This window comes from Parasteatoda tepidariorum, chromosome 5 (genome assembly GCF_982258835.1).
Source record: "Parasteatoda tepidariorum strain Cologne lab strain chromosome 5, Ptep-v5.0, whole genome shotgun sequence".
Lineage (NCBI taxonomy): Eukaryota > Metazoa > Arthropoda > Arachnida > Araneae > Theridiidae > Parasteatoda > Parasteatoda tepidariorum.
Window position 1 is genome coordinate 116,800,581 of NC_141759.1, and position 26,190 is coordinate 116,826,770.

General features: G+C 31.2%; 1 long non-coding RNA gene across 4 annotated transcripts in view; it reads left to right on the top strand.

Annotated features, from left to right (window-relative positions):
- Window positions 1-26,190, top strand: part of LOC147810060 (uncharacterized) — a 553,747-nt gene that overhangs the window by 74,016 nt on the left and 453,541 nt on the right. The window lies entirely within an intron of this gene.

A 26,190-nucleotide genomic window follows, 5' to 3' on the forward strand; every position in this document is an offset into this window, starting at 1 on the left:
AGGTGCAGAAGAGGAACTGCTGGCAGGTGAAGATGGAGAAGACGAAGGGCTGGGATTTGAGCCAGGAACTGAATCTGGCTCGCTCACCTGCCTCACTTCATCTTGACCACTTCTCCCACCAGGTCCAGAAGATGAACTACTGGCAGGTAAAGATGGAGAAGACGAAGGGCTGGGATTTGAGCCACGAACTGAATCTGGCTCGCTCACCTGCCTCACTTCATCTTGACCACTTCTCCCACCAGGTCCATCACTTACCGCACCATCGTCAACCCCGACTCCTCCCACACCCAGAGCCAGCTGGTTTCTCAAGTACTGGACTTCCCGCTCTGCCCTCTCTGCTCGTTCAAGGGCAGCTGCCTCGTTACGACGAGAGGTGTTTAGCCTCTCGCGCAGGTCATCGAGAGATGCATGTCGTCCTGGAGAAAGACTCTCATCAAGCTCCCGTATGACGGAAAGGTCCACTCTGCAGGCATCACAAAGATTCCCCCTGTCTGCAAGAGGCAGAGACAACCTCTGCGGTGTCCGCAAGAGGGGTGCCCTTCGTCCACCGCCATGAGCGGGAGTGATGGAGCTTCTCTGCGACGTATCCCTATCCCTCGTGTGCTCCCGCGATGAAGCTCCAGACGGGCCAGCTCCCGAGGGACCAGCTCCAGACGGGCCAGCTCCCGAGGGGCCAGCTACAGAAGCATAAAAAGCAGCCTGAAAAAGAAACCATGTTTTTCAAAAAAAAATGCATAATAGTTAATAAGAGAAATATTTGATACAGTATATTTGTTACAATGGAGAAATGTTTGCTAACAATAGGAAGTCATCAAACAATGCATTGAGTTACCTGGTCTTAGAGTCTACTCTGGAAAAAGTTTTGAATTTGTTAGTATCAAGGACTGAGATTAGGGGGTGTTTATTAACTGGATTACCAAACAATGAAACACCAATGAATAAACAAGTGTTCCTTCACTGGGATTTTTTCAAGTTAATGAAAATAAAAGCAAATTTTTAATTTTCTTGTACCTTTTGTCGTCCCGCAGTGGACTGATCGTTAAGACACGGTTCCCAGCAGATCACCGTAGTCAAGCATCACTGGCTGTGGTCAGTGTGCGGGTGGGTGACCCACTTAGATCAGTCTGCGTATGGACTGAGGGTGTGCGGTATTGGTCCTCGTTACACTATGCTACCGTAAAGTGCTCGACTTCGCGTGCAGGTCGTTGGGCTACCAAAGCGGGGGTGCCATCCCCTCTGCAGAGGATCAAAATTGTGATGGCATGTCTTCGGATCATCCTCAGGGATGTTTCCCAGACCGTCGCCAATAGCTCATTGTGCAGTTGCCTGTGCTTTTCTCAATATTGAAGAATTTATTTCAAAAAGAACATTTAGTTAATCAAATTTTGGCACTGAAGCTGATACAACTAACATTGATAATGAAAGTATCTTGAAAACTGATTTTAAGATAAGTCCTCTTGAGGCATTGTTAGTTGCAAAAACAATTGTTTCCATAAGTAAATGGTCAGTACTGCTGAAGACCCACTAGATATAAGTCAATGAGAGATGGATTTTACTCAAACTTTGAAACTCCTTTTTCTCATTTATTATCCAGTGAGGAATTCTAGAAATGGTACTGGAAAATCAAAAGATATTTCGAAGATACATTTACATTGGTCGAAAATTTGGAGAAAAGAGGAAGGTTAAATCAAAAGAAAAAGAAACAAATTACTTTTTTGCATTAACTTCAGAAAAGGAACGAAAATTTAAAGAGATTGAGAGAGCTGAAAAAAAAGTTAAGGCAGAAAGTATGACAAAGAGAAAAAAAAATACTCGAAAAGACAAAAAAAAAAAAAAAAAAGACTTCAAAAATACGGGGAAAAGAGTAAACAGAAAAGTGATCGAATAATAATAATAATAAAAACATCATCGGATTACACTATGCTAAACATTCATAATTTACAATGGACTATTAAACTGTGAGGGGAAAAAAATGATAAACATTTTTTTTTTAAATTATGTATTCAAACATATTTTACTTTCCATTCCATGACTGAAAAAAAGTAACATTTTCCACGTTAACTGTGGTTATATATTGTAATTCCAAGAAAAATCTTGTTTTTAGACATTTGTGTGGCCTATGGACTCCTAAGGAGCATCAAACATTTGCAAAATTAAGTGTTCATTCACTGGAAAATTTAGTGTTTATTCACAGGTAAGAACTGCTCCTTCACTTGGTTATCTTACTACTTATTATTTAAACCACCAAAAGCTTAAAACAATATTATGTAAGATATCTAATTTTTTTTAAACATAATTCTCATTTAATTACAGACATGTCGACACCATCATTAGAGATAAAGTTCTAAGAAAAACTTACGGCCTGCGGTCTCCGCTCCGCTGTTACTCGCTGGTTGCAGGCGTAGTCAATTGACGCCACCTGGGCTGCTATCAGTTGAACATCAACTGCTGAATCAGAAGAGGATTCAGAGCTGGGGGGTTGGCCCCTGAAAAGAAATTACATTCTGATAAAATACATGGTCTGGATTGTGACAATTCAATTATTAATAACTTTAAAAAAACTCATGCGTAATGATGCTGGATCATAAACTTGGTAAATTTGAATGAACACTCAGTAGCTGTAAAAATTTTAAGGAGTGTCACTATTCATACGAAAGTTTAAAAATCTTCCAATATGAAGGTTACTTTTAAATTGAATTAAAATATATTAAATTAAAACTTAAAATTAAAGTATAAAAATTTTCAGAAAATATAACTTTTGAAGTTTATTATAATTCCAGCATCAAAATATTAACGATAAATCAGATGATTACTTACCCGTACGCAACATTCTTCTTAAACCGTTTCACTCGCCTCTCCTGAAATATAATTTAAATTATTAGATAATTAAGCAAATTTTTTAATGGATCATTTTTCACTACTGAATATTGAAAAAGAAAATTAAACATATCTTTTGAGAAATTTAGTAAATTTTATTCACTTGTTGCAACAACTTATAAAATTACTTTTGTTTGAATTAGTAATTTAAATAGGAATTATAAAAGTACCTGATGATTAGAAGAACGAACGGTTATGGACAGAAGAACGGTTTATGGACAGCAAGCATAAAAAAAAAAAAAAAAAAATCACCCAATATAATTTTTGTTCTAATGATGGAATTTCTACGAACTAACTGTCAATCTTAATGGTTCCTGAGGATGACTTTAAATTTGCTAATTATATAGTGCTACCTATTAGTTAATTTACGAAATCGTAGCAGCAATCTGGGAAATATGGTTGCCTTAGTTTGGTCAGGAGGGTGATCCTAAGTTTCGGACATTTTAATGTTAATTTCTTTTGCTATGTTTTAAGTCATATTTTTAAAACTAATTAAGCGAATTTAAAAAAAAAATTGCAACCACTCACAAAACCAGTTTACCCATGCAAAAATAATTTATAGTAATTATTTTTTTATAAAATAATTTAAGTGTGGATAAAAAAAATTTTAATTCTGCGAGGTATACATTTTTTATAAAATATTAATCTACGTATTTTTCTATTGCAAAATCTGAAGTTTCTAGAGTTATATTTTGTAGAAGCCGAGAAAAATTGTAATTAATTATTTTTTAAGAAATAATTTGGGGACAATAAATAAATATTTAAATGGGGCAATTAATATTTAAATGAAGATAACTTATGAGAAACTAACGCGCTTGTAGCTTCCGATTACCAATTTTGACCGATTTTCCCGAAATATAATAACAGATTGTTCATCCTTTTCTTAAATTATAAAATACGATATTTCTTTCGTAGTCGTCTAAGTTATTCCGTATTTAATAAAGAGAAAAAAATTAAACTTATTTTATAATTTTGTTTTGAGCTGTAGGAAAAGAGAGGAAAAGTACCCCGTTTGCCATCATACTTACTATTCATACATTTAACTTGAGTTGGTTAAACAAAAAAATAAATAAATAAGGGGTAAAATATAAATTCTATTGAAATATGTTCTTAAGTATACACTAAAAAATATGCAAGATAGATTTTGGATCGATAGATGAAAATTCCAGGGAAGTGGGATCATTCCTATAATTCACTCGACTTTTAAAATTTACTTGTAGACGGAATTGTTTAACATACTACAAAATGTTTTTCAGAGCAGCAATCAATCAATAAATAAATAAATGAAATAAATTAAATAAAAATGCACTTTGAATTTTTTAGAAAGTTTAATAAATTACATATTATGTTTTTTTTCCATCTAAGAGCCATATCCATTATCTTAGGTAAAACTAATTTTAATATCACATTAAATATTTTAGTTTTATATTTTGTGCCCATAAATGAATAATCCCCAAAAATAATGTGGGAAGATAAAAATTGCATTATCTTCAAAAATATGAAAATATAAATAAAATTCGAGATGTTTTGAGCATTCAAATATTCATGTGGCGAGTCATTATTGTCTAGCGAGTCGTCAGAATGGCAACATTTGAAGCAAATGTTTATCGCGTTCTACCTAGGACTAGAGGAGTCATTTAGACTAAAGGAACACTGTAGATAAGTCCATTTTCAAGAATACGATAATTCTATTGCCACAAATTCTTTGCATCTTGAGAATAAATTTAATCTCGATAATATCAACCCAGCCACATCTGCTCAACTTGATACACGGGAATCTTATTTTTTTCATATGAATGTAGATTCTCTTGTTAACTCTATTAGTCTCACGCCATCCATCCATGGAACGTAAAAATACATTTTGCCCTGATTTGCATTTCCCGGAAGTGAAGTTTTTATTATAACGGATCTTTCTTGATCATTATTTTGATCAGAATCTTATACTGAAAAAAGCAAAGATTTGTAAATTGTTCTTTAAACAGAGTTCCTGCGGTCCGTAAAACATTTTAAAAAAACTGCGACGCCTATATTGAAATAAAGATGTTATTTTTAACTTTAAAGTTTAAATTTCAAAACTGAAGATTTTGTTACCAGATATGTGAAGTTTTATATATTCTAATTGGCTATTAAATACTGTGGTAACGGTAATGAAATACATTTATGTTTTTAGCTCTGATGCCACTAGTTGTAGTTTCTTAAGGAACTCACGAATTCTGTTTAACCCTTTGCTTACGGTGTACTATATTCTACCATCACATGTGGTCCACATGTCGTATCAGCCGCAAGGAAAAGGTTAAAGGGAGATGAATGTATGTAATGACTGTAAGGAATCGTAAAATAAGTTTTGAATAGTTAATAAGGGAATTGAGCTTTATTGAATAGGGCTTATTTTTTTAATTGAAGTTAGTAAAGAAATGAAGCAATTAAATTATATTAACAATATTTGGTGATCGTAACTGTTCAACATGTTGAGCGACATTTTAAGAAGATCCGTTTCAGAATGTTTAAAAAGATCCAGATGCCATTTGCAAATTATCTTTATCTAAGGAAAGTCACGTACAACTCATATTCGATAGAATGAAACGATTTTTAAAAAATGAGTTATACAATATTCTTAAACAAGCATTTTTCAAAACTTAAAAAACATTTTTCAAAAAAACTTAAATAAAAATGTCTTATAAAAAGTTTTTGTTCATATACTAAAATCTGTAAAATTATAAATAATTTATAAATCGATTTAAATTTTATTTTTAAAAAAGATAAAAATGAAAGCAATCTTTGGGTTTTGGGCAACAAAAAACAAAATTGCTGCCAAGAAACTTATAATATTTATATACAATATTATTACTTATTATAAAAAGATATTTTCATATAAACAATTTTTAAAAAAAAGTCTTTCTGACCAGAGTTAACACACAAACGAAGAGTAGTTTTCAGTTTTCATTTCATTCTTTTTTATTCTCTCAGCTTGGTTGCTTAGCAACGTATTATTTCTCTCCTGTCATTTACGCTGATAGAGGATAGTTATATTAAATTTCTAATATTTCGATCAGTCTTTGCCTCTTCCTCCAAATATATAAAACTTCTTAGCACCCTAAACTTTGATCCAATTTTTCCAAAAATCTTTTTATTGCCCCCCCCCCCCTTATTTCGAGAATCAGGAATTCAAATGACTAAAAAAGAAATGTACATGTTTATTCAGAGAAAGGGCGTTTTCGTGTCTGATTTCACAAAAATATAATTAATTAATTGTTAGCACTAATCAATTAGCATATTTGAAGCAACAACCAGAAGCCATTAAGATTGACTCTTAATTACGTAAAAACCTGAACATTAGATCGAAAGTTATTGAGAGTGATATCATTTTTTTCTGCTCACTGTTCAGTGCGGAAAAAAAACGAACCACTCAGAATAATTTTTGACCTATTGATTGTATTTTCACACATTCTAGGACTCATTCTTAATGAATCGAGGGGTGATCTCAAACATGCTAATTAATTAGCTTATACGATATTTAAAGTTACGAAATCCGACACAAAAGCAAAATTCCTCTGAATAAACATGTCTTTCTTTCGATAAATTCGGATTTCTGACTCCTAAAATATAGGGTGCAGCCGCAATCTGAGAAACATGTTTCCCATTGTTTCATGCGAAATTAGAAATATTTGTATATGAAATTCATTTATCTAAAAAATAAGTTGTAGTAAATGTTTATTTTTTTTACTATTTTAAACAATATTCGAAAAAAGTTTGAATAGTTATGTATAGAATCTTTTGCATAATTTTAAAAAGTGCAATTTTATATGACAAAATACAAAATTTGTTCCTGTGTTGAGTACATGAAAGTTGATTCAAAGATAAGCCAAACCCTTAACACGACCATCATCGGAGTAATAATTCTCGAAGAGAACCGATTTTCCTCGCTATAGCTTTGTTTAAAATTTAGCAATCCTCGAAATGCAACAATTGGCGTTCAACGCGTTATTTTTGCAAGACAATGGGTACAATTCTTCCCACTTCATATGGGATAATAAAAAGTTTTCTTTCATCCCTCTTTCTGTAAAAGAATACTTGTCTGAGTTGTAAGAGAAACAAAGCTGGTGAATATGAGAAATAAGAACTAGAATTTTTTTTTTTTAATTGTAGTTTCATATTTTATTCTATTTCATAACCGTCGTCGAACAGCCAACCCAATTTTGAGTTCACGGCTACCAGTGTTTAACTCCGTAGCATTGAAATTTCGAACCTAATCCGAAAGAAAACGATAAGAAGAGTAATACCACTAAAACGTCTCACGGTTTGTTTGACGGCAAGGGGACTCTAACCCATGATCCGTCAACCACTGATGATCGTTTTCGACAGCACTGTGTTCGGCGCGAATCGGGTGTAGTTCCATATTGTAGTTTTTCCCAAGATTGAATCCCAATTTGTTGCATTTATATCTAACTTGATTGCATTTAAGGGCAGAGTAACAGAACGAGCGATAAGTTGGGATCCTCTTTTCAAACTCTTTCAATCAACTTAAATTTAATTCTTGTGTTTATTTTATATTAAGCTTTATTTTATTTGAAACTGCATTTTTATTACTTAAATTAAATATAATTTAATAATTAAAGATGATAATTAAGTTGTTAAGAATATTAATAAGAGTTGTTAAGAATATTATTACGAATATTAATAATTAAGAATACAGAAAAAGAAACATTTAAAAGAAAAAAATCATGTTATTCATAAAGCAATTATGCGTATTACATATTTTTTAAACACTTTTTAAGTATGCAAAGAGTTTATTTATAAAAAATTGAGCAAAAATGAGAATTTCCAATAAACTAAGTTTTTGCGTTTAGGATTTGCAAGAATATTACAAATACTACATATCATAGATTACAAATACTACATAAATACAAAAAAAGATGATGGTTGACAAAACAGAAAGATTATGATTTAGAAAAATGAACTCACGGTTTTGGAGGGAGTTTCTTCCTCGCTCGAAGAATGAAGCACACGGGATGCTTTTCCAACAGGACGGTCACTGAAACAATAAAAATATTAACATAAGAATCGTGCATGCCATTCAGTAGCAAAGCTTAAGAGGTGTCAATACCCATGATTTTACAAAACTCACAAGATTTCAGTAACTAATTTTTAATAAAATAAACGCATAGTTATTTGCACTCAGGTATGCACACTTATTTATATGCTTGCAAAGACTGAACCTGTTAAAATACCGAAACATCTCTAGACCAAACATGTTAAAATACAATTAAAACTCTTAATACTAGTAGGTAGAGATCGCTTTAAAAACTAAATGAAGGTAGGTATTAAAGTGATAGGAATTTAGAAAAATCAGAATGATAAAAATAGTTTTAAACATTGTGATTTTAAATGATGAACTTTGAACACAATTGTTCGAATAGTTTCTAAGTGATGAAATATGAAACATAATGTTTTTAAATGTTCATTTCTCAAAACTATTCGCTTTAAATTTACATCACACAGTTTGAGACGGTTTCTATGCCTCTAAGTTCAAAAAAATTTTAACCATTACAAAAAAATTAAATAAAAAATTTAATGAGTAATTTTTTACATGGAATATACTTGAAAAAATGAATTTTATTACTGTGTGCACAACTGATTTGATTTACTTCAAAAAGTTTGGAAATATGGTGAAATACTTCGAAGTTAATTCAACATTAAAAAGTCCAAACTTTCGAATTACTCTAACGGGCGAAAGCCCAAATATATCCAAAGCAGCAAGAAGAAATAAATACTATTTAAACTATGATATTAGTACACGAAAAAAAATTACAAATATAATATTTGACTATAAAGTTTATATGCAGCATTTCACCTAAGTAGAAAAATTTTTCATATGAAATTGCGGAACAATAATCTTTGTACATGTAATGAGAGACTGAGTGTCGAGACAGTGAATTAAGTCGAGAAAAAGTTTACTTACTTGGAACCGCCTCTCCCTCCAGAACTTTCCTCCCCTTCGTCATCCTGTTAGTAGAAAAAAAAAATAAACATAAGCATGAAAAATAAATACATTTTTAGAATAATTTAGAAAAAAAAACATTTTATATTCAGAGATTTTCTATAAAACTTAGGACCTCATATATTTGGGTAGCTGCACTCCTGGGATGTCAACTGGTTTTAGGAGTGGTTAAAATTTGAAGATTTTTTGCATAAAAGAAACAAAAAAATCATGGAAATGGACAGTTCTTTCAGGGATGCAAGGATTCTCTAATTACTAAATTCTTTCATTAAAATAAATGTTTCATGCAAAGAAAAAATCTGAAAGAAATATTTCATTATGACCAAATTGATAGAATTTTGAAAAGCAAACGGTTTAAAGAGTTGACCTCAAATGATTTTGCGTTAACTATTAAGTTAAGGGATCATCAAAATATGGGAGGGGAGTTCTGGAAAAAAGGTCCCTTTCATGCTAGTTTTAAGCTGTTTCTCAAGCGATATTTTGCACACGGATTCAATTTCTTCCATAAAGCTCATTATGTCTTTTTAAATCTCATAATTTATATTAAAAAAAGACTATTTTTATTCTAACAGAGACACATTTGTTGTATCAATCTTTCTGCAGTATTTCAAAAATCACTAAAAGCAACTAAAATCTAAAGATAAACGATTTGAATATTTGATAAAATTCAGTTTTTAGAAAGAAGGAAAAAAACGTAGAATTTACTATTATAGCAAAGATAAAATTGTTCCAAAACTTACTCTTTCTCTTTTTTCACCAATGCTGGCCATTTCTTTAAATTCTGGAAAAGGAAAAGAAAAGCATTCAATTTAAATTTTATTCCCATTGCACCTTTTTAAAATAGTCATACAATTTTTGAACTCATAAATGGATACAGTTTTTACGGATACTTCTAAAGTTCCCAACATTATTTTAAATGCTGCAATAAATGGGCAACTTATAAAGAGCGTTTGCTTCATAATTTGATTTTTTAACGCGTTTTTATTAAATTGCTTTCTTGCTTTTTGAGGATGGAATAATGTAATCGGAATCTTAACTGTTTTCTGACTAGCAAGAGTATTAAAATCTCAACAGAGGATCGATTTTCAATCGTTTCTAGATCACTAAAAGCCTATCTGTAACATCCATAGGAGTAACATATGTAGTTTTTATACAAGTGAGCCATTACAGTTATCGACATTTTCACATTAAATGCGATTTCAGTTTTATTAGACTTTTCCAAGATTCAATTTCATTTCACTTAAAATACTTCATTTTGACTTACAATGTCAGTATTTTTAGTCAATTTATAGTTTCTCATTTAGAGGGCCTCAACTTTATACTAATAATAGAATAGTTAAAAAACAAAGAAATTGCAATTTAGTTCCAAAGGCTTTTAAAAGAATGTTAGCAAAATTCAATAAATTTGATTCTGAAGAATATCTTTAAAGTAGAAAACTTAACCACTAATTTTTCGCTATCGAGAAATACTACGGATTTAAGCATAATAAGAATTTATTTTATTAATAGAAAATTGACAAAAAAGAACTTTAATATTACAATTGCGAAGATCTTTCTTAAATTTTATCTTTCAAATTTAGGCTTCTTCTGAATTATCATTTATAATTGTTTTAATCTGAAATATTTTTAATTCCACGATTTTAATTAATTAGAAATTATTTTTAGTTAAATTATATTTAATTTTACCTTTTAGAATTATTCCTGGGGTGGAAAAATAGTGAGAAATCTAATCCAATTATATTGGTCACAAATGCATTAACAATGAAAAAAATAATAAAATAAATTAGTCTAGTCTTGTAATTCGAGATATGATCAGTTTGCTCAGTGTACCGAATTCACAAAAACGGTTTTTATAAATTTCGTTTTAACATTTATCCAAAAAGAAATCAGATCCATCATAACATTATTATATAACCTAATACATAGCATAATTAAAGCGTCAAATCTCAAACGTTGAGATGCTCTTAAAATCTTAAAGAATCCAATTTGTAAAGATCTGTCCCTCTTAATATTTTTATGCGTTTATTGCGATCTTCCAAGTCCGGATCTTAATTTTGAAATTTTTTTTAAAAACTTAAATGAAACAGTTTAGAATACTGCAACAGGTTAAAAAAAATCTTACGCTGCATTTAATAATAATTATTAATGTAAAAAAGGACATTTTTCATAAAATGGAATATATTGGTTAAAAAATATGATATTCAGCATAACAGGTTTCCATCAAATTTTACCGTAAAATTTATGCTTTTAACAAATCAGAATGTAGATCGCGATTTCGAAAATTGCTGTTTTGCTATAAAACAAAGAAGAAGAAAAGAATACTTAAAAAGCGTCAGATCGAAAGATTTTCTTTAAAAAGTATTAAACATATCGCTGGTTCAAAGTTAAAACGACGCTTCTGCTCTCACTTCTCATTCAAATAACATGAGAAGCGAGAGCAGAAGTGTCGTTTTAACTTTGAACCAGCGATATCTTCACTAAAATTTGTTTCAATTTCAACAATCTTAACAATTTTTTTAAATAAAATTTATTAAATAGTTTTTAAGATACCACTCACATAAAAGTGACAATCATAGAATTACTTACGCAAATTATATATGAGCTGTCGAAAAGTATTAATTTGTCATTATACTAAAATATGTTCGTTGAGGTTGTACCCAATCCAGAAGACAAAGGAACTACTAGATCAAGTATGCCTTCGTGGTGGACGTTTTGATGGAACCTACGAGCATTTGTGTTACAAGGAGTGAAAAACCATGAAAACCTCCCACGCTCAGCCTGACTGCAAGAGGATTCTAAAAGACCCCTCTCCCACTGAGGATCTTTTACGTCAGCACTGTGGTCAATGCAAGCCGGACGTGGTTGACCAGTCATTGCTGTGATTTAAACCCGGTCCCCTCTGTTTGGAAGGAGAATGCTCTGTCCCCTGAGCCATCACGGCGGTCTAGCATATTATACAATCAACTAAAGAGAACGATTTTGTTTTCTAATAAGACTTAGCTTCATTTAATACATCGAAATTAGCTAACAACTGGCAATGCCAAGTTAAAGGCCAACTCATCAGATCTTAAAATTTATGGGGACCTTCTACAAACAAGTTGAAAGCATTATTTTGCAGCTGATGGAATCACAGGGAAGACAGTTCAATTTCGATGTTATAATGAATGCTAAATAAAATTTTGAGTCAATCTTCTTTTCTCTTATTTTTATTAGTCAAATTGTCTCACTCAGTATTATTTTTTCACGCGATGCAATTTTTCAGAAATGATAACACAAAAAATAAAATCTAACAATTAAAATTTCAGCATTGAAAAAAAATTTTTTTTTCTTCAATGCCGAAAATTCGAAAGAATTTTTGCATGATATTGACACTGAACATTAATAATCATTATGAACATTTCATAGTCAGAAAAACTGTGTAAATATTACTTATATTAAATCTAAGTAGAACCACCAAATATAATAATTTCGATATTTTAAAAAGATCAAAAGTTTTATTTATTGAATAGATTTCTCTTTGAAGAGTATAACTAACAATTCTGCAGTTATTTTTGAAGAAATTTATTTGAAAAATATTTCTTCTATTATTTTGTGTGCAAAACTTGAATTGAAAGAATTATGAAAAACATAGAACCGAAACATTGCAGTAAAAACAGTAAGACAAACTCATTTCTCTTTAGCCTTTCATAAAAAGATATTCGTCGTCCAAATGTTAAAGACAATGAATAAATTGAGGGCGCCTTTTAACCAAAATTTACATTATTCATAGGTTTAAATTTGTCAAAATCACACATTGTATTGAATAAGCTTACTCTAATTTGAAAGTAACAAATTTTGCATGGATAAGAGAGATAAAAAAAGTATGCTCTAAACATTTTTTTTGCTTTTAAAAATTTATGTCACTTAAATACAAATTATATAATAAGGAAATAGTTTTTAAAAATGATATAAATAACTAATGAATCCACACTATCTGTAACCATATAATAATGAAAAGCATTTCTTATAACTAATTAAAAGCATTTTTTAGAACTTTAATATTATTTGTTTATAGAAAATACTAATTAGAATGCTCTAAAAGTGAATAAACAGTTTAGAAATTTTTCTCCGGAACAACCCTTAAATTATTTTATATTATTTATTTACTTAAAATGTATGTTAAGTAAAATTACGTATAGAAATTATGTAAAATTTATTTTTTTATAGAAAAATCTTACTGGAATATTTTAAATATTTTGTCAGGGGCCCAGAAAATTTGGTGGGCCTTGGGCCTGAATTTGTCTTGATCGGTCCCTGTTCAGATTGCAACCGCGGGCCGCACATCGAGGGTTGGCGGGCCTCAGGTTGTGCACCCCTAACCTAAAGAAATTTTCGGTGGTGATATAAATTCCTTATGAAGCTACGCAGACTAATTTGTAAGTGTTTTCTCCCTCATAGCCAACTTCTAAAGGATAATCTTATAACCTTTTATTTTATTATTTTCTGCTCTTAAATTTTGCGTATAACTTTTAATAATTAATAACTTTTAATAATAAACTTTTGATAATAACTTTTTTATGTCACGAAATGATAGTAATCTCGATAGGCAATAAACTTTGCCTAAAGGATATTGGAAACAAATATAATTTGTGAAGTCATCAGGCCAGTTTAAATGTATGAATTCTGGCTACCTTGTAAGTGTTCAAAATATCGATTGACGATTATTTGAAAGAAGAAAAAAAGAATTTTATTTGAAGAACTCGGGAAAGATTGAAAGTTGATTCGTCAACAAGAGCACTACTCCAGTTAATTGGAGAAAATAAAATCATGTTTCCGATTGCCCATAAATTCTATTTTATATGAATGATGCATTTTATCATCATAAAACGAATGTTATAATCAAACACAGATCAAATCCATTTAAAACTTGAAAACTCTAATCATAAAGCTTTTGGTGAGATTTGAGCACGCTAGTTAGTTTGGAATTGGTCAAAATTTTGGTTAATGATTAAACCGTATTTAGAGATAACATCACTCTCAAAATGACTCAGAAATAATTAAAATTTAAAATGTCATTAGACACGGAAGCACCAAGTATGAAAGATCCAGCTGATCGAAGTTCCGATTGCAAGAATCCACCCTCCGAAATACAAAACCTCAAGATGTTTCAATTAATATGCCTTACAAATGCAAAACTTTTTGACCGTAACTGATAAAATGCAAAATAATAACCAATTATTTAAAAAAAAATTAACAATGAATTTTTTTCGGATACATGATTTTTCAAAAAACGCAAAAAAAGTGAATTCATTAGTGAAACCTTATTTTCCAAAATGTGTCTACCTTCCATATACTAAGGATCAAAAGTCCAAATACGTCGATAAAAAGTACGTTTATTAAAAGGAAATAATGCATTTTAGTGTCTTTCCTCGTAACGTAAAATAAAGTTTGCCTTAATTGTATATTTAAGATTAGGATCTCAAATCTTTAAGATTGACTTCTAGTAAATTCGATCATTTTATCAAAAGTTATTCAGGTTGTTCTCTTTTTTTTAAGACACTAATTGTGTTAGAAAATAATTAACGTTTTCTCCTGATTAAAAAAAATGTCAATAAATTTCATCATAAAATTTCACAGTCATTTGAATGATGAATAACTCTTTCTCTTAGATCTAAAAAAGTGCCAATTAGAAAAATATATTGCTTGGAAACAAGCCTTGTTTGAAAGATTTTACTTCTAACTAAGAAAAAAAAGTTTCATGATAAATATATTTTTCACTTGTTCTAACCTACATTAACACAAAATAATGAAAAATATGTTTAATAAAATAGACAATTTCTGATCTTGCTAAACCACTTCATGTGGGTGAAATATTTCGTAGGTCAGCAATATCTAAAAGATGTTCGTCAAAAATACATGCAAGTCAAAATAAAATAAGGAAGTTAAATTAGAAAAATAACTTAATTTATTGTTAAATATGGATATTTTTCTGAATATATATCATGATATTAAAATTCCGATATCAACCTGCACCAACTTCTGCAGGCGAACTACACTTTAAATCATTGTGTTACTTTTGTCAAGTATAATATTTAGAATATGAATATTATTATTCCTGTTTATTCAATGTGAAGCTTTGAACTTTGTCATTTTTACTTACAAAGTGTAAAAAGCCTTAAATATTAATATGCATTACAGTTTAAAAACGTTTTGACCATAATTGCATAAACTATATAATAGCAACCTGCTATTAAAAAGTTTTTTAACAAAGAATTTTCTTCGAATACAAAAACGTCAAAAAGTAAATTTAACATAAAAAATTAGCTTCCTGCCAAAAATAGTAGAATCTTATTTTCCTGATTGTGTCTACTTCCCATATATTGAGGGCAAAAAGTTCGTTTATTGAAAGAAAGTAATGCAGTTTTGTGTATTCCTTCGTAACGTAAAATATAGTCTGCCCTTATTGTATATTTAAGATTAGGGTCTCAAATCTTCCCGACGGTGATTATCTCTAACGTCGGCTAATGGCAGCACAATAATAGTCATTTATAACTTCTTCTGAATTATGGGAATGTGTTGATTTAAGCTTATCTGAGTTAAGAAGTTTATTTCATACAATTTCATCTAAAGTTTTTAAAAAAAGACAATTATTCTCAATGGTTTAAATCAGAGATGGGCAAAACTACGGCCCGCGGGACAACTGTGAGAAAGATTTTATCCGGCCTGCGAATACACGACGTTTGTAAAATAACGACTGTTGTAAAATAAAATGCGTTTAAGTTTTATGTTTATTTTTATATCGAATTGAAAAACTTAACTGATTTAATACAGTTTAAAATTAAACGTGTTTCTAAAAAGGAATACCTAACTGGTTCATTCCAACGTTTTTAAATAATTGTTCTTCTTTTAAAATGTTTTTTTATTTTATAACTTTCGTTGAACAGCCGACCCGATTCCGGACCTATGAAAATTTACACCGACCTGCCCTAGTTTAGGGCATACGGGTTTATTAAAATCTAAAAATCATTACAATACATAAAATACTTAACATGCATAAAAATCATAAAATACATGGCAACAGCCCATGAATATGGCAGTATAAGAAAACAATTAAAACAGTTTGACATATTCACTAATTGCCAGCTAAAAAGTTACTCAACAGGTCCAAAGGATCTCTATATAAAAATGTATTACTAACGCAATCCATGAAAAAATTGAACGGATTTAAAACTATAGGTCAAAGGACCTTTATAGAGTTAAGAGATATCAAAATGTATAATAGTTAAAACAATTAAGCACGGTAAAATTGACAAGAGCGTCACAATGGCTAGAAAGCAAATTTAAAAAAGATCGGCTGAAACTGTAGTATGTAAAATTGACAGTTGGAATTATGCATAGAACAATTACAATTTAAGTTATAAAAAAAAAACAAAGGAAAAACATAGATAAAAGTTATTAAACAGTACAATCCTAAAAATTTAAGATTGAAAACTCAGAATTTAAAAATTCAAATACGAGATTTACGAATTCTGTGGCAGAAAAGCTACTCCCGAAAGAGATATCTAAAATAATGCCAATTTAAATACGGCGGTTGATGTTGCGGAATGAGGAGAAGATTTAGTTGTGCAAGTTGTCCAATGTGTCTTCCAGGGTCACTTTAATAAATATGTCTATAACTACCCATGTTCAACTGCGTAGCCTTTCAATTTTGAACCCAATCCAGAAAACAAGGGAGCTCCTGGATCAAAGATTGGGAGAAATTTTCCTTCGTATAGGACTTTTTGATGCAACTAACACGCATTTGTGTTACATGGAGAAGAAAACCACGAAAACCTCCCGCGATCTGTCTGACGGCAAAGGGACTCTAACCGGTGACCCGTCTATCACTGAGGATATTTTTCGTCAGCACTGTGGCCGGTGCAAGCCGGAATTCGTGTCACAAGCCATCCCTGGGATTCGAACCCGGTTCACTTCATTAAAACGCTCAATCCCTTGAGCCATCATGGCTTGGCCAGTTTCTTTTGATTATGTTTTGATTATGCTGAGATCCAGCATTGTGTTTCATTTAATCAAAATGAATGAAATATTGGGAAAAATTTGCTTTCCTTAAGACTCAATACAGTACTTGGGCAATGGCATAAAAAAACTGCGGTAGTAATCTTTTTTTCTGCATAAAAGTTGAAATTTTTAATTTCAGCTTTGACTAAGGCCGGTGAGTTAAATAGATAAAAAAGAAGAAAGAAAGAATGAAAAAAAGCGTCAAATTTTAATCAATGTGTACTGCTAAGAACCCAACAATTCTTCACTCTTCACAACAATACTTTACAAATTCTTCACAATAGTTTGTTTTTGATTCAATATTTTTCAGTTCATATTAAATGTATTTATAACTTTACTCTTAGTTCATAAAAAAATATAGCAGGCAGATACAATTGTAATATGTTGTAGAGCTGTTGATAGTTTTTAGAGAAACATCAATCATTTCATCTTTTATCCTGAAAATTTTGTTTTTAAAATTTTTAATTATGATTTCCTTTGTTTGGCATAAGTCTGTCAATGAATCATTTTTTCTAGTTTCTGATAATACTTTTCTTAAACAATATCTGTTATCTGCTTTTTATTAATTGTAATTGTTTTACTTTTGTTTTTGAATAATTTAGCTTTCAACACACAAAAAGAGAAAAAGAAAGAAGAAAAAAAAAAAAAAAATTGTTCTTTCGAGATGCACACTTTGAATAACTTTTAAATCGATAATCCGAGTTTCATCTACTCGAGCACAAGCTTTATGATTCCAAAGCATGTACTTAAAGGAAAAATTGATTTTCGCTGTTTATATTTTTAGTTGCAAAATTAGAAAACCTGCATAATCAAACCCAGACACAAAATGCAAAATTTGAACGAAATCGATCGAAAAATTTCAAATATATATATATATATATATATATATATATATATATATATATATATATATATATATATATATATATATATATATATATATATATATATATATATATATATATATATATATATATATATAGTAATTATAAATTTTTCCATGCGGCGACTCATTATGCTCAAATTTGGAACTTTGTCATTTTTACTTGCAAAGTATAGAAAGGTGTAAAATTTAATATGCATTACAATTGAAAAACTTTTTGACCATAATTTAATAAAATGCAAAATAACAACAAATTATTAAAAAAATTAACAAATAATTTTTTTCGGTTACATGATCTCGTAAAAAAACGCAAAAAGTGAATTTAACATTAAGAATTAACACTCTATTGCCTAAATTAGTGGAATTTTATCTTCCAGATCGTTCCATATATTGAGGGCCAAAAGTCTATACAAAATGCATTCATTGAAATGAATTTTTGTGTCTTCCTTCGTAGCGTAAAATAAAATCTGCCCTAATTAATATATTTAAGGTTAGACTCTCAAATTGACTTCCAGTAAAGCGAAAATCTAATCTTTCTATCAAAAGCAATTAAGGTTGTTTCCTTTTTTTAACAGTATTAGAAAATAATTAACATTTATTCTTGATTATAAAAGAACGTCGATAAATTTTATAGTCATGGGGGGTGTAACCTTTTGAAGTGGATGGGATACCCCTTCTATAGATATGTTATATTATTTAAAAAAAAATTAATATAAAATTATATTTGTATTAAAGTATAAAATCCAAAATAAGCAGTTTAAAGTTTTTTCATTCATATTTAAATTTTGATCAATAACTGATTTTGTAAATTAACGAAATTTCAATGATGAAGAACTGTTTCTCTTAGATCTCTAAATAAATGCATATATCATGATATTAAAATTCCCATATCAACTTGCACTAACTTCAGCAGGCCAATTGCACTTTAAATCGTAGTGTCAATTTAGTTAATTAAATTAATATGTAATATTTAGTAATTGAATACTTTAGATGACTATTATCATTTTTGTTGAAATGTGAAAAAATGTTAAATCAAGGAAGAAATTTAAATATGTAAGGTATAATATTAAATACTATTATATATATATATAGGATTATAAATATATATTAAAAACCATTAAATATATTGGATAAAATATTAGATACAATTATTTTGAGTATTAAGGACACTTACTCAATCGCATTCAAATTTGAATTAGTTTGTTTTGAACGGGATTCAACGTCATCTTAAAGGGTTACCAAAAACTAAATAAATTGCGCCAATTCCAGAAAAATTAGCGCCTGAACAAATTTTACTCTTACTTAATATTAAAACAAAAATAAATAATGCATAGAGTTTAGTGTAAATTTACACGTAACTATGGTAACAGAATTTCTGCGTATTTCCCCACTTTTTCAATTAAACTTACACTTTTAATGAAAAAGAAAGGAAAGTTTTTTAATTTTCTTTATATACATTATATAAATATAGAACATTGCAATGCATATTATGTATTAGAATTTAACTGAAACTGTGTGTAAAAATGCTATGTCTAATTTATTTTATCATCGGCGTAGATAACAGACCATAAATTCACGGCAAACAATGCTTAACACTTTCTAATTTTGATCACAAAGAAGAAGAAAAAAAATTACAGTCACAATCTGCTTTTATGGAAGAAATGCAATGGCAGTAATCAGCATAACAGTGAAGAAAATCCAAGAAACCCTTTATGGTTCGCCCGATGGCATGATCCATGCAGAAGATTTGCAATGATAAAAAATTTTGTTGTCGAACATTAGATATAATTCTACTCCTGGTTTTGGGGGGAACTATAAATTTAGATCAATTTATTGCTCAAAATAAATATTAAACACTCTAAAGTTTGAAATGTGTAAAATGAAATTCATTCATCTAAAAAAAATATTCTGGTAGCAAAAAGTAATAAAAAAAAATATCTTTTTTTTTTATTTAAAAATCGAACATTTAAAATAAAATTTTTTAAAACTATCACCAGATAAATTAAAAAGATCTGGAGTTTAAGTCTTCATAAATTTTACAAGATAGAAAATGAATTGTCACTTAAAGCGATGTTCTAAAAATTAAAAAGCAGTGTTGAATTTTTTTTCTTCTTATACCACCATTGAATAGGAAACTAAAAGGAAGATAGCGGATTTTCGATTTTAATGAAAATTCTGTATCCTTTTAAATTTAAACCCAATACAGAAAATTAGGACCCTTTCGGAGGTGCAATTTCTCATCAATGAGAAGCTATTTCAGTGAAACCTTGTACCTTATTACAAGGAGAAGAAAACCACGAAAACTCTCTCAGTTAGACCAAAGATTTAGAAAATATATAACCTGACTGGTTCAAAATTGAAATTATGAAACTAAAGAGTAAAAAAAACAACACTTAGTGAAGAAAATTCAATTTATACTTACCGCTTACTTATTACATTCATACGTGCTTCAGTTTAATTATAAGCGTGAATGAACTCAATATATATTCCTTGGAGCTTCTTTTCAAGTTATGAAACCTATACACGGGTTTTAATAGCTTTATACGAGTGTATTTTCTCCTAAAACTTGAAAGATTTTACGAACTTGATGAGAGTGTGTTAATTGTTTATGAAATTCAACGAATTATTTAATGCATTTAGTAAATGTTTCAAAAGGTTTTTTGTCTTTGCAATTAGCACATTGTAAAAAATTGCTATAATTTTTACAGAAACTTTTCATACATTTTTTTTTTTACATTACCGGCAATGATAAGTGAGCCTGGTTGGCAGGGCGCTGGACCCACGTTCGTGAGGACGGGAGCTCGAATCCAGCCAGCCGAAGTGTATTAACAACAAAGTCCATTATTCATGATCTTTTCAGATTAATTTTGTTTAAAATACTTCTATGGAAAGAGAAAGGTGTGCGATCTGGGCGAGATCAATGCAACTATTATAAAATATTTATCTATTAGCATTAATAGATAAATATTTTATATAATATATATTGTTGTTGCAGTCAGATATTAAGGCAGAGAGGGTGCGATTTTTCAGTGGTGCCATCTATGACCAAGAATTTGACATCTGCCATACTCGTTAATAAGGCAGACTCATTCATACATTCATCCACAGATCGTAATTTTGATCTGAACTGGAGAACGATAAATCTCCAATTCAGCACCACCAGAGGTACTGATTTTTATGGGAACATCGAGGACTTTGTGGCCCGACAGATTTAGCGTGCATCAGTCACCATTTATTACACGGAAGTCTACGGCCTACTGAATTCGAACTCCCCTTTTCATAAAGGTAAGTCCAGCACCCTATATACCAAACTATCCCGGCCTTATTTTATATGTATTTACTATTACTATGGAAAGCTCCCCGATCGGAGCTTGGAGGTAATTTTAAAGTTGACAGTTAGGTCTGGCAGGAATGTCTTCTGATTTTTTGATTTTTAAATTTAAAGAGAGCTGACTTAGAACGGCTAAAACCGGTGAAAATTATCGAAATTCTCCTAACACTGTTTTGAGTCGTGATGGCTCAGTGGTTAACGAAATAAGCTGTCATTGAGAAGAGCTGGAGTTCGATTTCCAGAGGCAGTAAGAAGCCTACTCAGCCTCAGATCGATGGGTATTAGTTGATGTGTAAAGTAAAGGTGGCCTGTGCATAGTGCTAACCACAATCGTGCCATTTTGGTCACGAAATGGTGCAGTCTTATCCCCCATAACCCACTACGGTGTTGCGGGAACTCTCTACTTTACCACTGTTTTATTTTTTATACAACGCTGCCAAAAGCGATCTTAGGAATTTCAATGAATGATGTATTTAAAAGATAATAAAAAACAATGCTTTAAATTAAAAAAATAAACACTGAAAAACTATTAATATTTGAACTATCGGTAGTTTAAAGAAATGCAAATGAAGAAATAATTACATTTTCCTCACAAGGGTATGAAAAAAAATCCAATTCGGATGTGGTTAAAATTTCAAAAGTAATTAAGAGTAAATAAGTAATTTCAAAAGTAAATAAGAAAAATATTTTTCTGAAATTATTTGAAAGGACTTTAAACGAAGAAAGAATCATCTTGCTATGTAAAACGCTATGTGAAAATTTCAATATAAAAATTTTTTTATGTTACAAGACAAAAACGTTTAAATTAATGTTAAATTTACTGAATAACTAAAACTACTTTTTAATTCTTTGAAAATATATTCTGCAAAAAATAAAATTCTCAGTATGTGGCTCAAATTAACAAAATTGTTGGACCGCATTTTCAAATTGGGGTTATTCCTTATAATTTGATTCAAAAATCCGCCTTAAAAAAGACGTGTTTCTCGAGAACACCGGTTCCCAAAACGTGTTCCGTGGATGGCCAAGAGTTGAAACAATTCAATTAAATTGTGCCGTGATGGGTCAGGGGATAAAGCCTTCCAATGAGGTGAACCGGGTTCGAATCACATCAATGTCTGGTCGATACGAATTCCGGCTTCGTGGCGTAAATTATCCTCAGTGGTAAACGTTAGAAGGAGAATAAAAGCTATTGTTCAGTTCATACTTGTCTGCTATAGTCTCCACTTCCTGACCTGCCAACCGAGGGGGGGGGGGGGGGGTCAGAGGGAACAGTCGCACTCTCTGAAATTAAAGCGAGGGGACGAAGAACATGTTTTGCCCCTTCTGAAATGCGAACATTCACCGCTAAAATAAAGTCACGTGAAATTAATTGGTAATTTTAGAAAATAAAAATTGTTTTTTTTTTTTTTCAATTTTGAAGTTATTTAAAGGAAAAAAAAATAATTTTCTTTTGAAACTTGAATAAAGGGCCAATAATTAGTTTTGCCCCCTCTAAAATTAGAAATAGAGTAAAAGAACTTTTTTTTTTTAACTTCGAAGCGATTTTTTAAGTCGAAAACTATAACTTGAGCGGAAATTAAAGTTAAAAAGACAATAACGTGCTTCGTCTCCTCTAAACTTTTGACATTCATGAAAATAATGTAAAGTTAAACTGATAATTTTGAAAAAAAAATTCAACTTTGAAGTTATTTTCGAAATTGAAAACTTTATTTTACTCTTAATTTTAATTAAGAGGACGAACAATTTGCTTCGCTTCTTCTGAACTTTCGACATTTGTGAAAATAAAGTAAAATAAATTGGTTACTTTTTCTTAAAAAAATAAAAGGACTTTTTATTTCAATTTAGAAGTTACTTTTCGAAAATAAAACTTTCTTTTGAAATTTAGTTTAAGGGCGAAGGATGTGTTTCGCTCTTTCTGAAATTTAGACATACATTATTGTCAAGTTTAATTGACAAACTTAATGGAGAAAAAAAAATTCCACTTAGAAGTGATAAAACTTTAATATCCTCTGAAATTAAAGTAAGCTGGCGAATAATATGTTTCGTCTTTTCTGAAATTTAGACATTCGTAAAAATAAAGTTAAATTGGAAATTTCAGAAGGTAAAAAATCGTTTTTCAACCTTATTTTCGCAAGACAAATACTGACAGATCATGGGTTGGAGTTCCCTTGCCGTGAGGCTAACCGTGGGAGGTTCTCGTGGTCTTCCCCTCCATGTAACGCAAATGCGGATTAGTTCCATCAAAAAGTCCTCCCCGAAGGTAAAATTTCTCCCAATACTTGATCCAGCAGTTCCCTTGTCCTCCAGATTGGTTCAAAATTACAAGGCTATGGAGTTGAGAATTAGCAGTCGTAAAACCAAAAATTGGGTCGACTGTTCAATGACGGTTATTGAATTAAATTAAATAGATTTTACAAATAGAATAGGCCGGAATAGCCTGGTTGGTAGGGCACTGGGCCCATGTCCAAGAGTTCGTGGGTTCGACCCCCGCCGGCCGAAGACTAGTAAATGGTGACTGATGCACGTTAAGTCTGTCGGGTCACAGAGTCTTCTGTGTTCCTTTAACAAATCATACCTCCGGGGGTACTGAGCCAGGAGTTTCCTTGTCTTCTGGATTGGTTCAAAATTACAAGGGTACGGAGTTGAAAATTATTGGTCGTAAACCCAAAAAAATTGGGTCGGATGTTCAACGACTTTTATAAAATATAAAATAGATATTAAAACTATGTTCCTTTAGGAAAATAACGTATTCACTAAAAATTAGTGGTAGCTCTAAACTTATAAAATTAAAAATTAATTTCCCCCATCCATCGCTGTAATAAAAATAAACTTTTCTTGTGTTCTAAATCTATATCACAATACTATGTAGCATAATTGTTTTGTCAAGTAAAAGTATTTTCATCAATGCTATAAAAATGCTTTATCATGTAATTAAAACATTTAAATTTTAATGAAATAAAATAATTATTCAAAATATAATGTATAAATAATTAAAAACTGTTCTGAATTAAAATATATATTATTAACCATGAAAGTATCTATCAGAAATAAAAATCTAAACTGAAAATTACTAATTAACTACATAAATGCCATATTAAATTTATTTAGCTGTAAATTGAAATAAATTTGGCTCAGAACTAGGCCTATTTTTTAATCAGTTATAAATATTATTTTTGAAATGCTCAACAGATTATTTTTTTATAATAATTTTCTTAATAAAAGGGTGAAAAATATGTCCGATTGAAAAAGAACTATCAAATTAAAACTATGTAGATATAGTCGTAGATGTTGTTGTATTCATTTACGTCGCACTAGAACTGCACAATGGGCTATTGGCGACGGTCTGGGAAATATCCCTGAGGATGATCCGAAGACATGCCATCACAATTTTGATTCTCTAAAGAGGGGATGGCACCCCGCTTCGGTAGCCCGACTACCTGTCGCGAAGTCGAGCACTTTACGGTAGAGTAGTTTAACGAGGACCAATACCGCACACCCTCGGTCTCTACGCAGACTGATCCAAGTGGTCCCCCACCCGCACACTGACAGCAGCCAGTGATGCTTGACTTCGGTGATCTGCTGGGAACCGTGTCTTAACGATCAGTCCACTGCGGGACATAGTCGTAGATACAGTATCATTTTCGATAAGTTCCTTCTCTGATGTTATGCTTACGAGGTGATGTGTGAACAAGCTTAATATTCTAAGAAGTTTTATTGTTGTGATTTGTGTTTAAATGTACTCTTAATAATTTTACCATTCAAAAGAGTTTTCTACAATTTATAAATTCTAACAGGTCGTGAGCTTCAAACAATTTTTTTTTTTTTTTTTTTTTTTAATGGCGGGCACTTGGAGCTATTGTCCATTGGCCACAGAAAGTGCCAGAACTGCTAATTCTCTTTTCGTTACCCAGTGGGCACCTGTGGCGAAGCCACGGCGGTGGAACAGCGTCGCCCACGTCACACTACCACAACCCGTTTATAGGGCGGGTTACATTTACACATTCACACACAAAGGAGAAAGGACATAGAACACAGATAGAGGGAAAGAAACATCCATGCCTTGCCCGGGATTCGAACCCAGAACCTTTCTGATGCAAGGACAGTTCCCTGCCCCCTACACAGACTGGTCGGCTTTAAACAAATTTAAGAACAATAATATCACAACATAAATAAAGGGTAGGGTTTGCCATGTTTTGAATGTTATCCCTTATTTTACTATATTAGTGCACAATATCCTCAACGAAATCGAAAATGACCTGAAAGCCCTAGAGATTAAAATCTGGAAGGGAGGTTGTCAGGGATATGAGTCGCTGACTTTTGTGAGCTGTTGCCGCAGACAAGGCCTGCAAGGGGCTGTCACTCATACAAAGAAAAAGAAGTGTACAATAACACTGCAATGTTATTTTCAATTTCGTAATTGTATTATAGCTTGCTAGTGGAGTTTTCCAAATTCATTTGTTCTTTGTTTCGTTGAAATTTAAATTGAAAGAACGCTTTATAATGCAATATTGGATGGCAGGACTCTCCACACACTATTAGCGAAAGCATGCGTTGTCATAGGTTCTGCTCTACGCCACCTGTGTTTCGCAGTGAACTGATAGTAAAGACACGGTTCCCAGTAGAACACCGAAGTCAAGCAAAACAGTCTGCGGTCTGTAAGCGGGTAGATCACCACTTTGATTAGTCTGAGTAGGGACTGAGGGTGAGCGGTATCGGTCCTCGTGAAACTGTTCTGCAGTAAAGTATTCGACTTCGCGCGCAGGTCGTCTATCTACCAAAGCAGGTTAGCCATCCCCTCAGCAGAGAATTAGAATTGAGATGGAATGTCTTCGTATCATCTTCCGGGATGTCTCCTAGACCGTGCAGCTTGTGGGAGCGGAGTTATAGTCCACGCCAACCATCATCTATCAAAAGGTACTTCGTGATTGAATCAAGTTAGCATGTCTTATATACCACTGAATTGATGTTTAAATTCGTAGTGGTAGTTACGCCACAAGCTCTAGTGCTATGTAAATAAAGTACCTACATACCTACGCCACCTATAGCTACTACGTCTCCACAAAG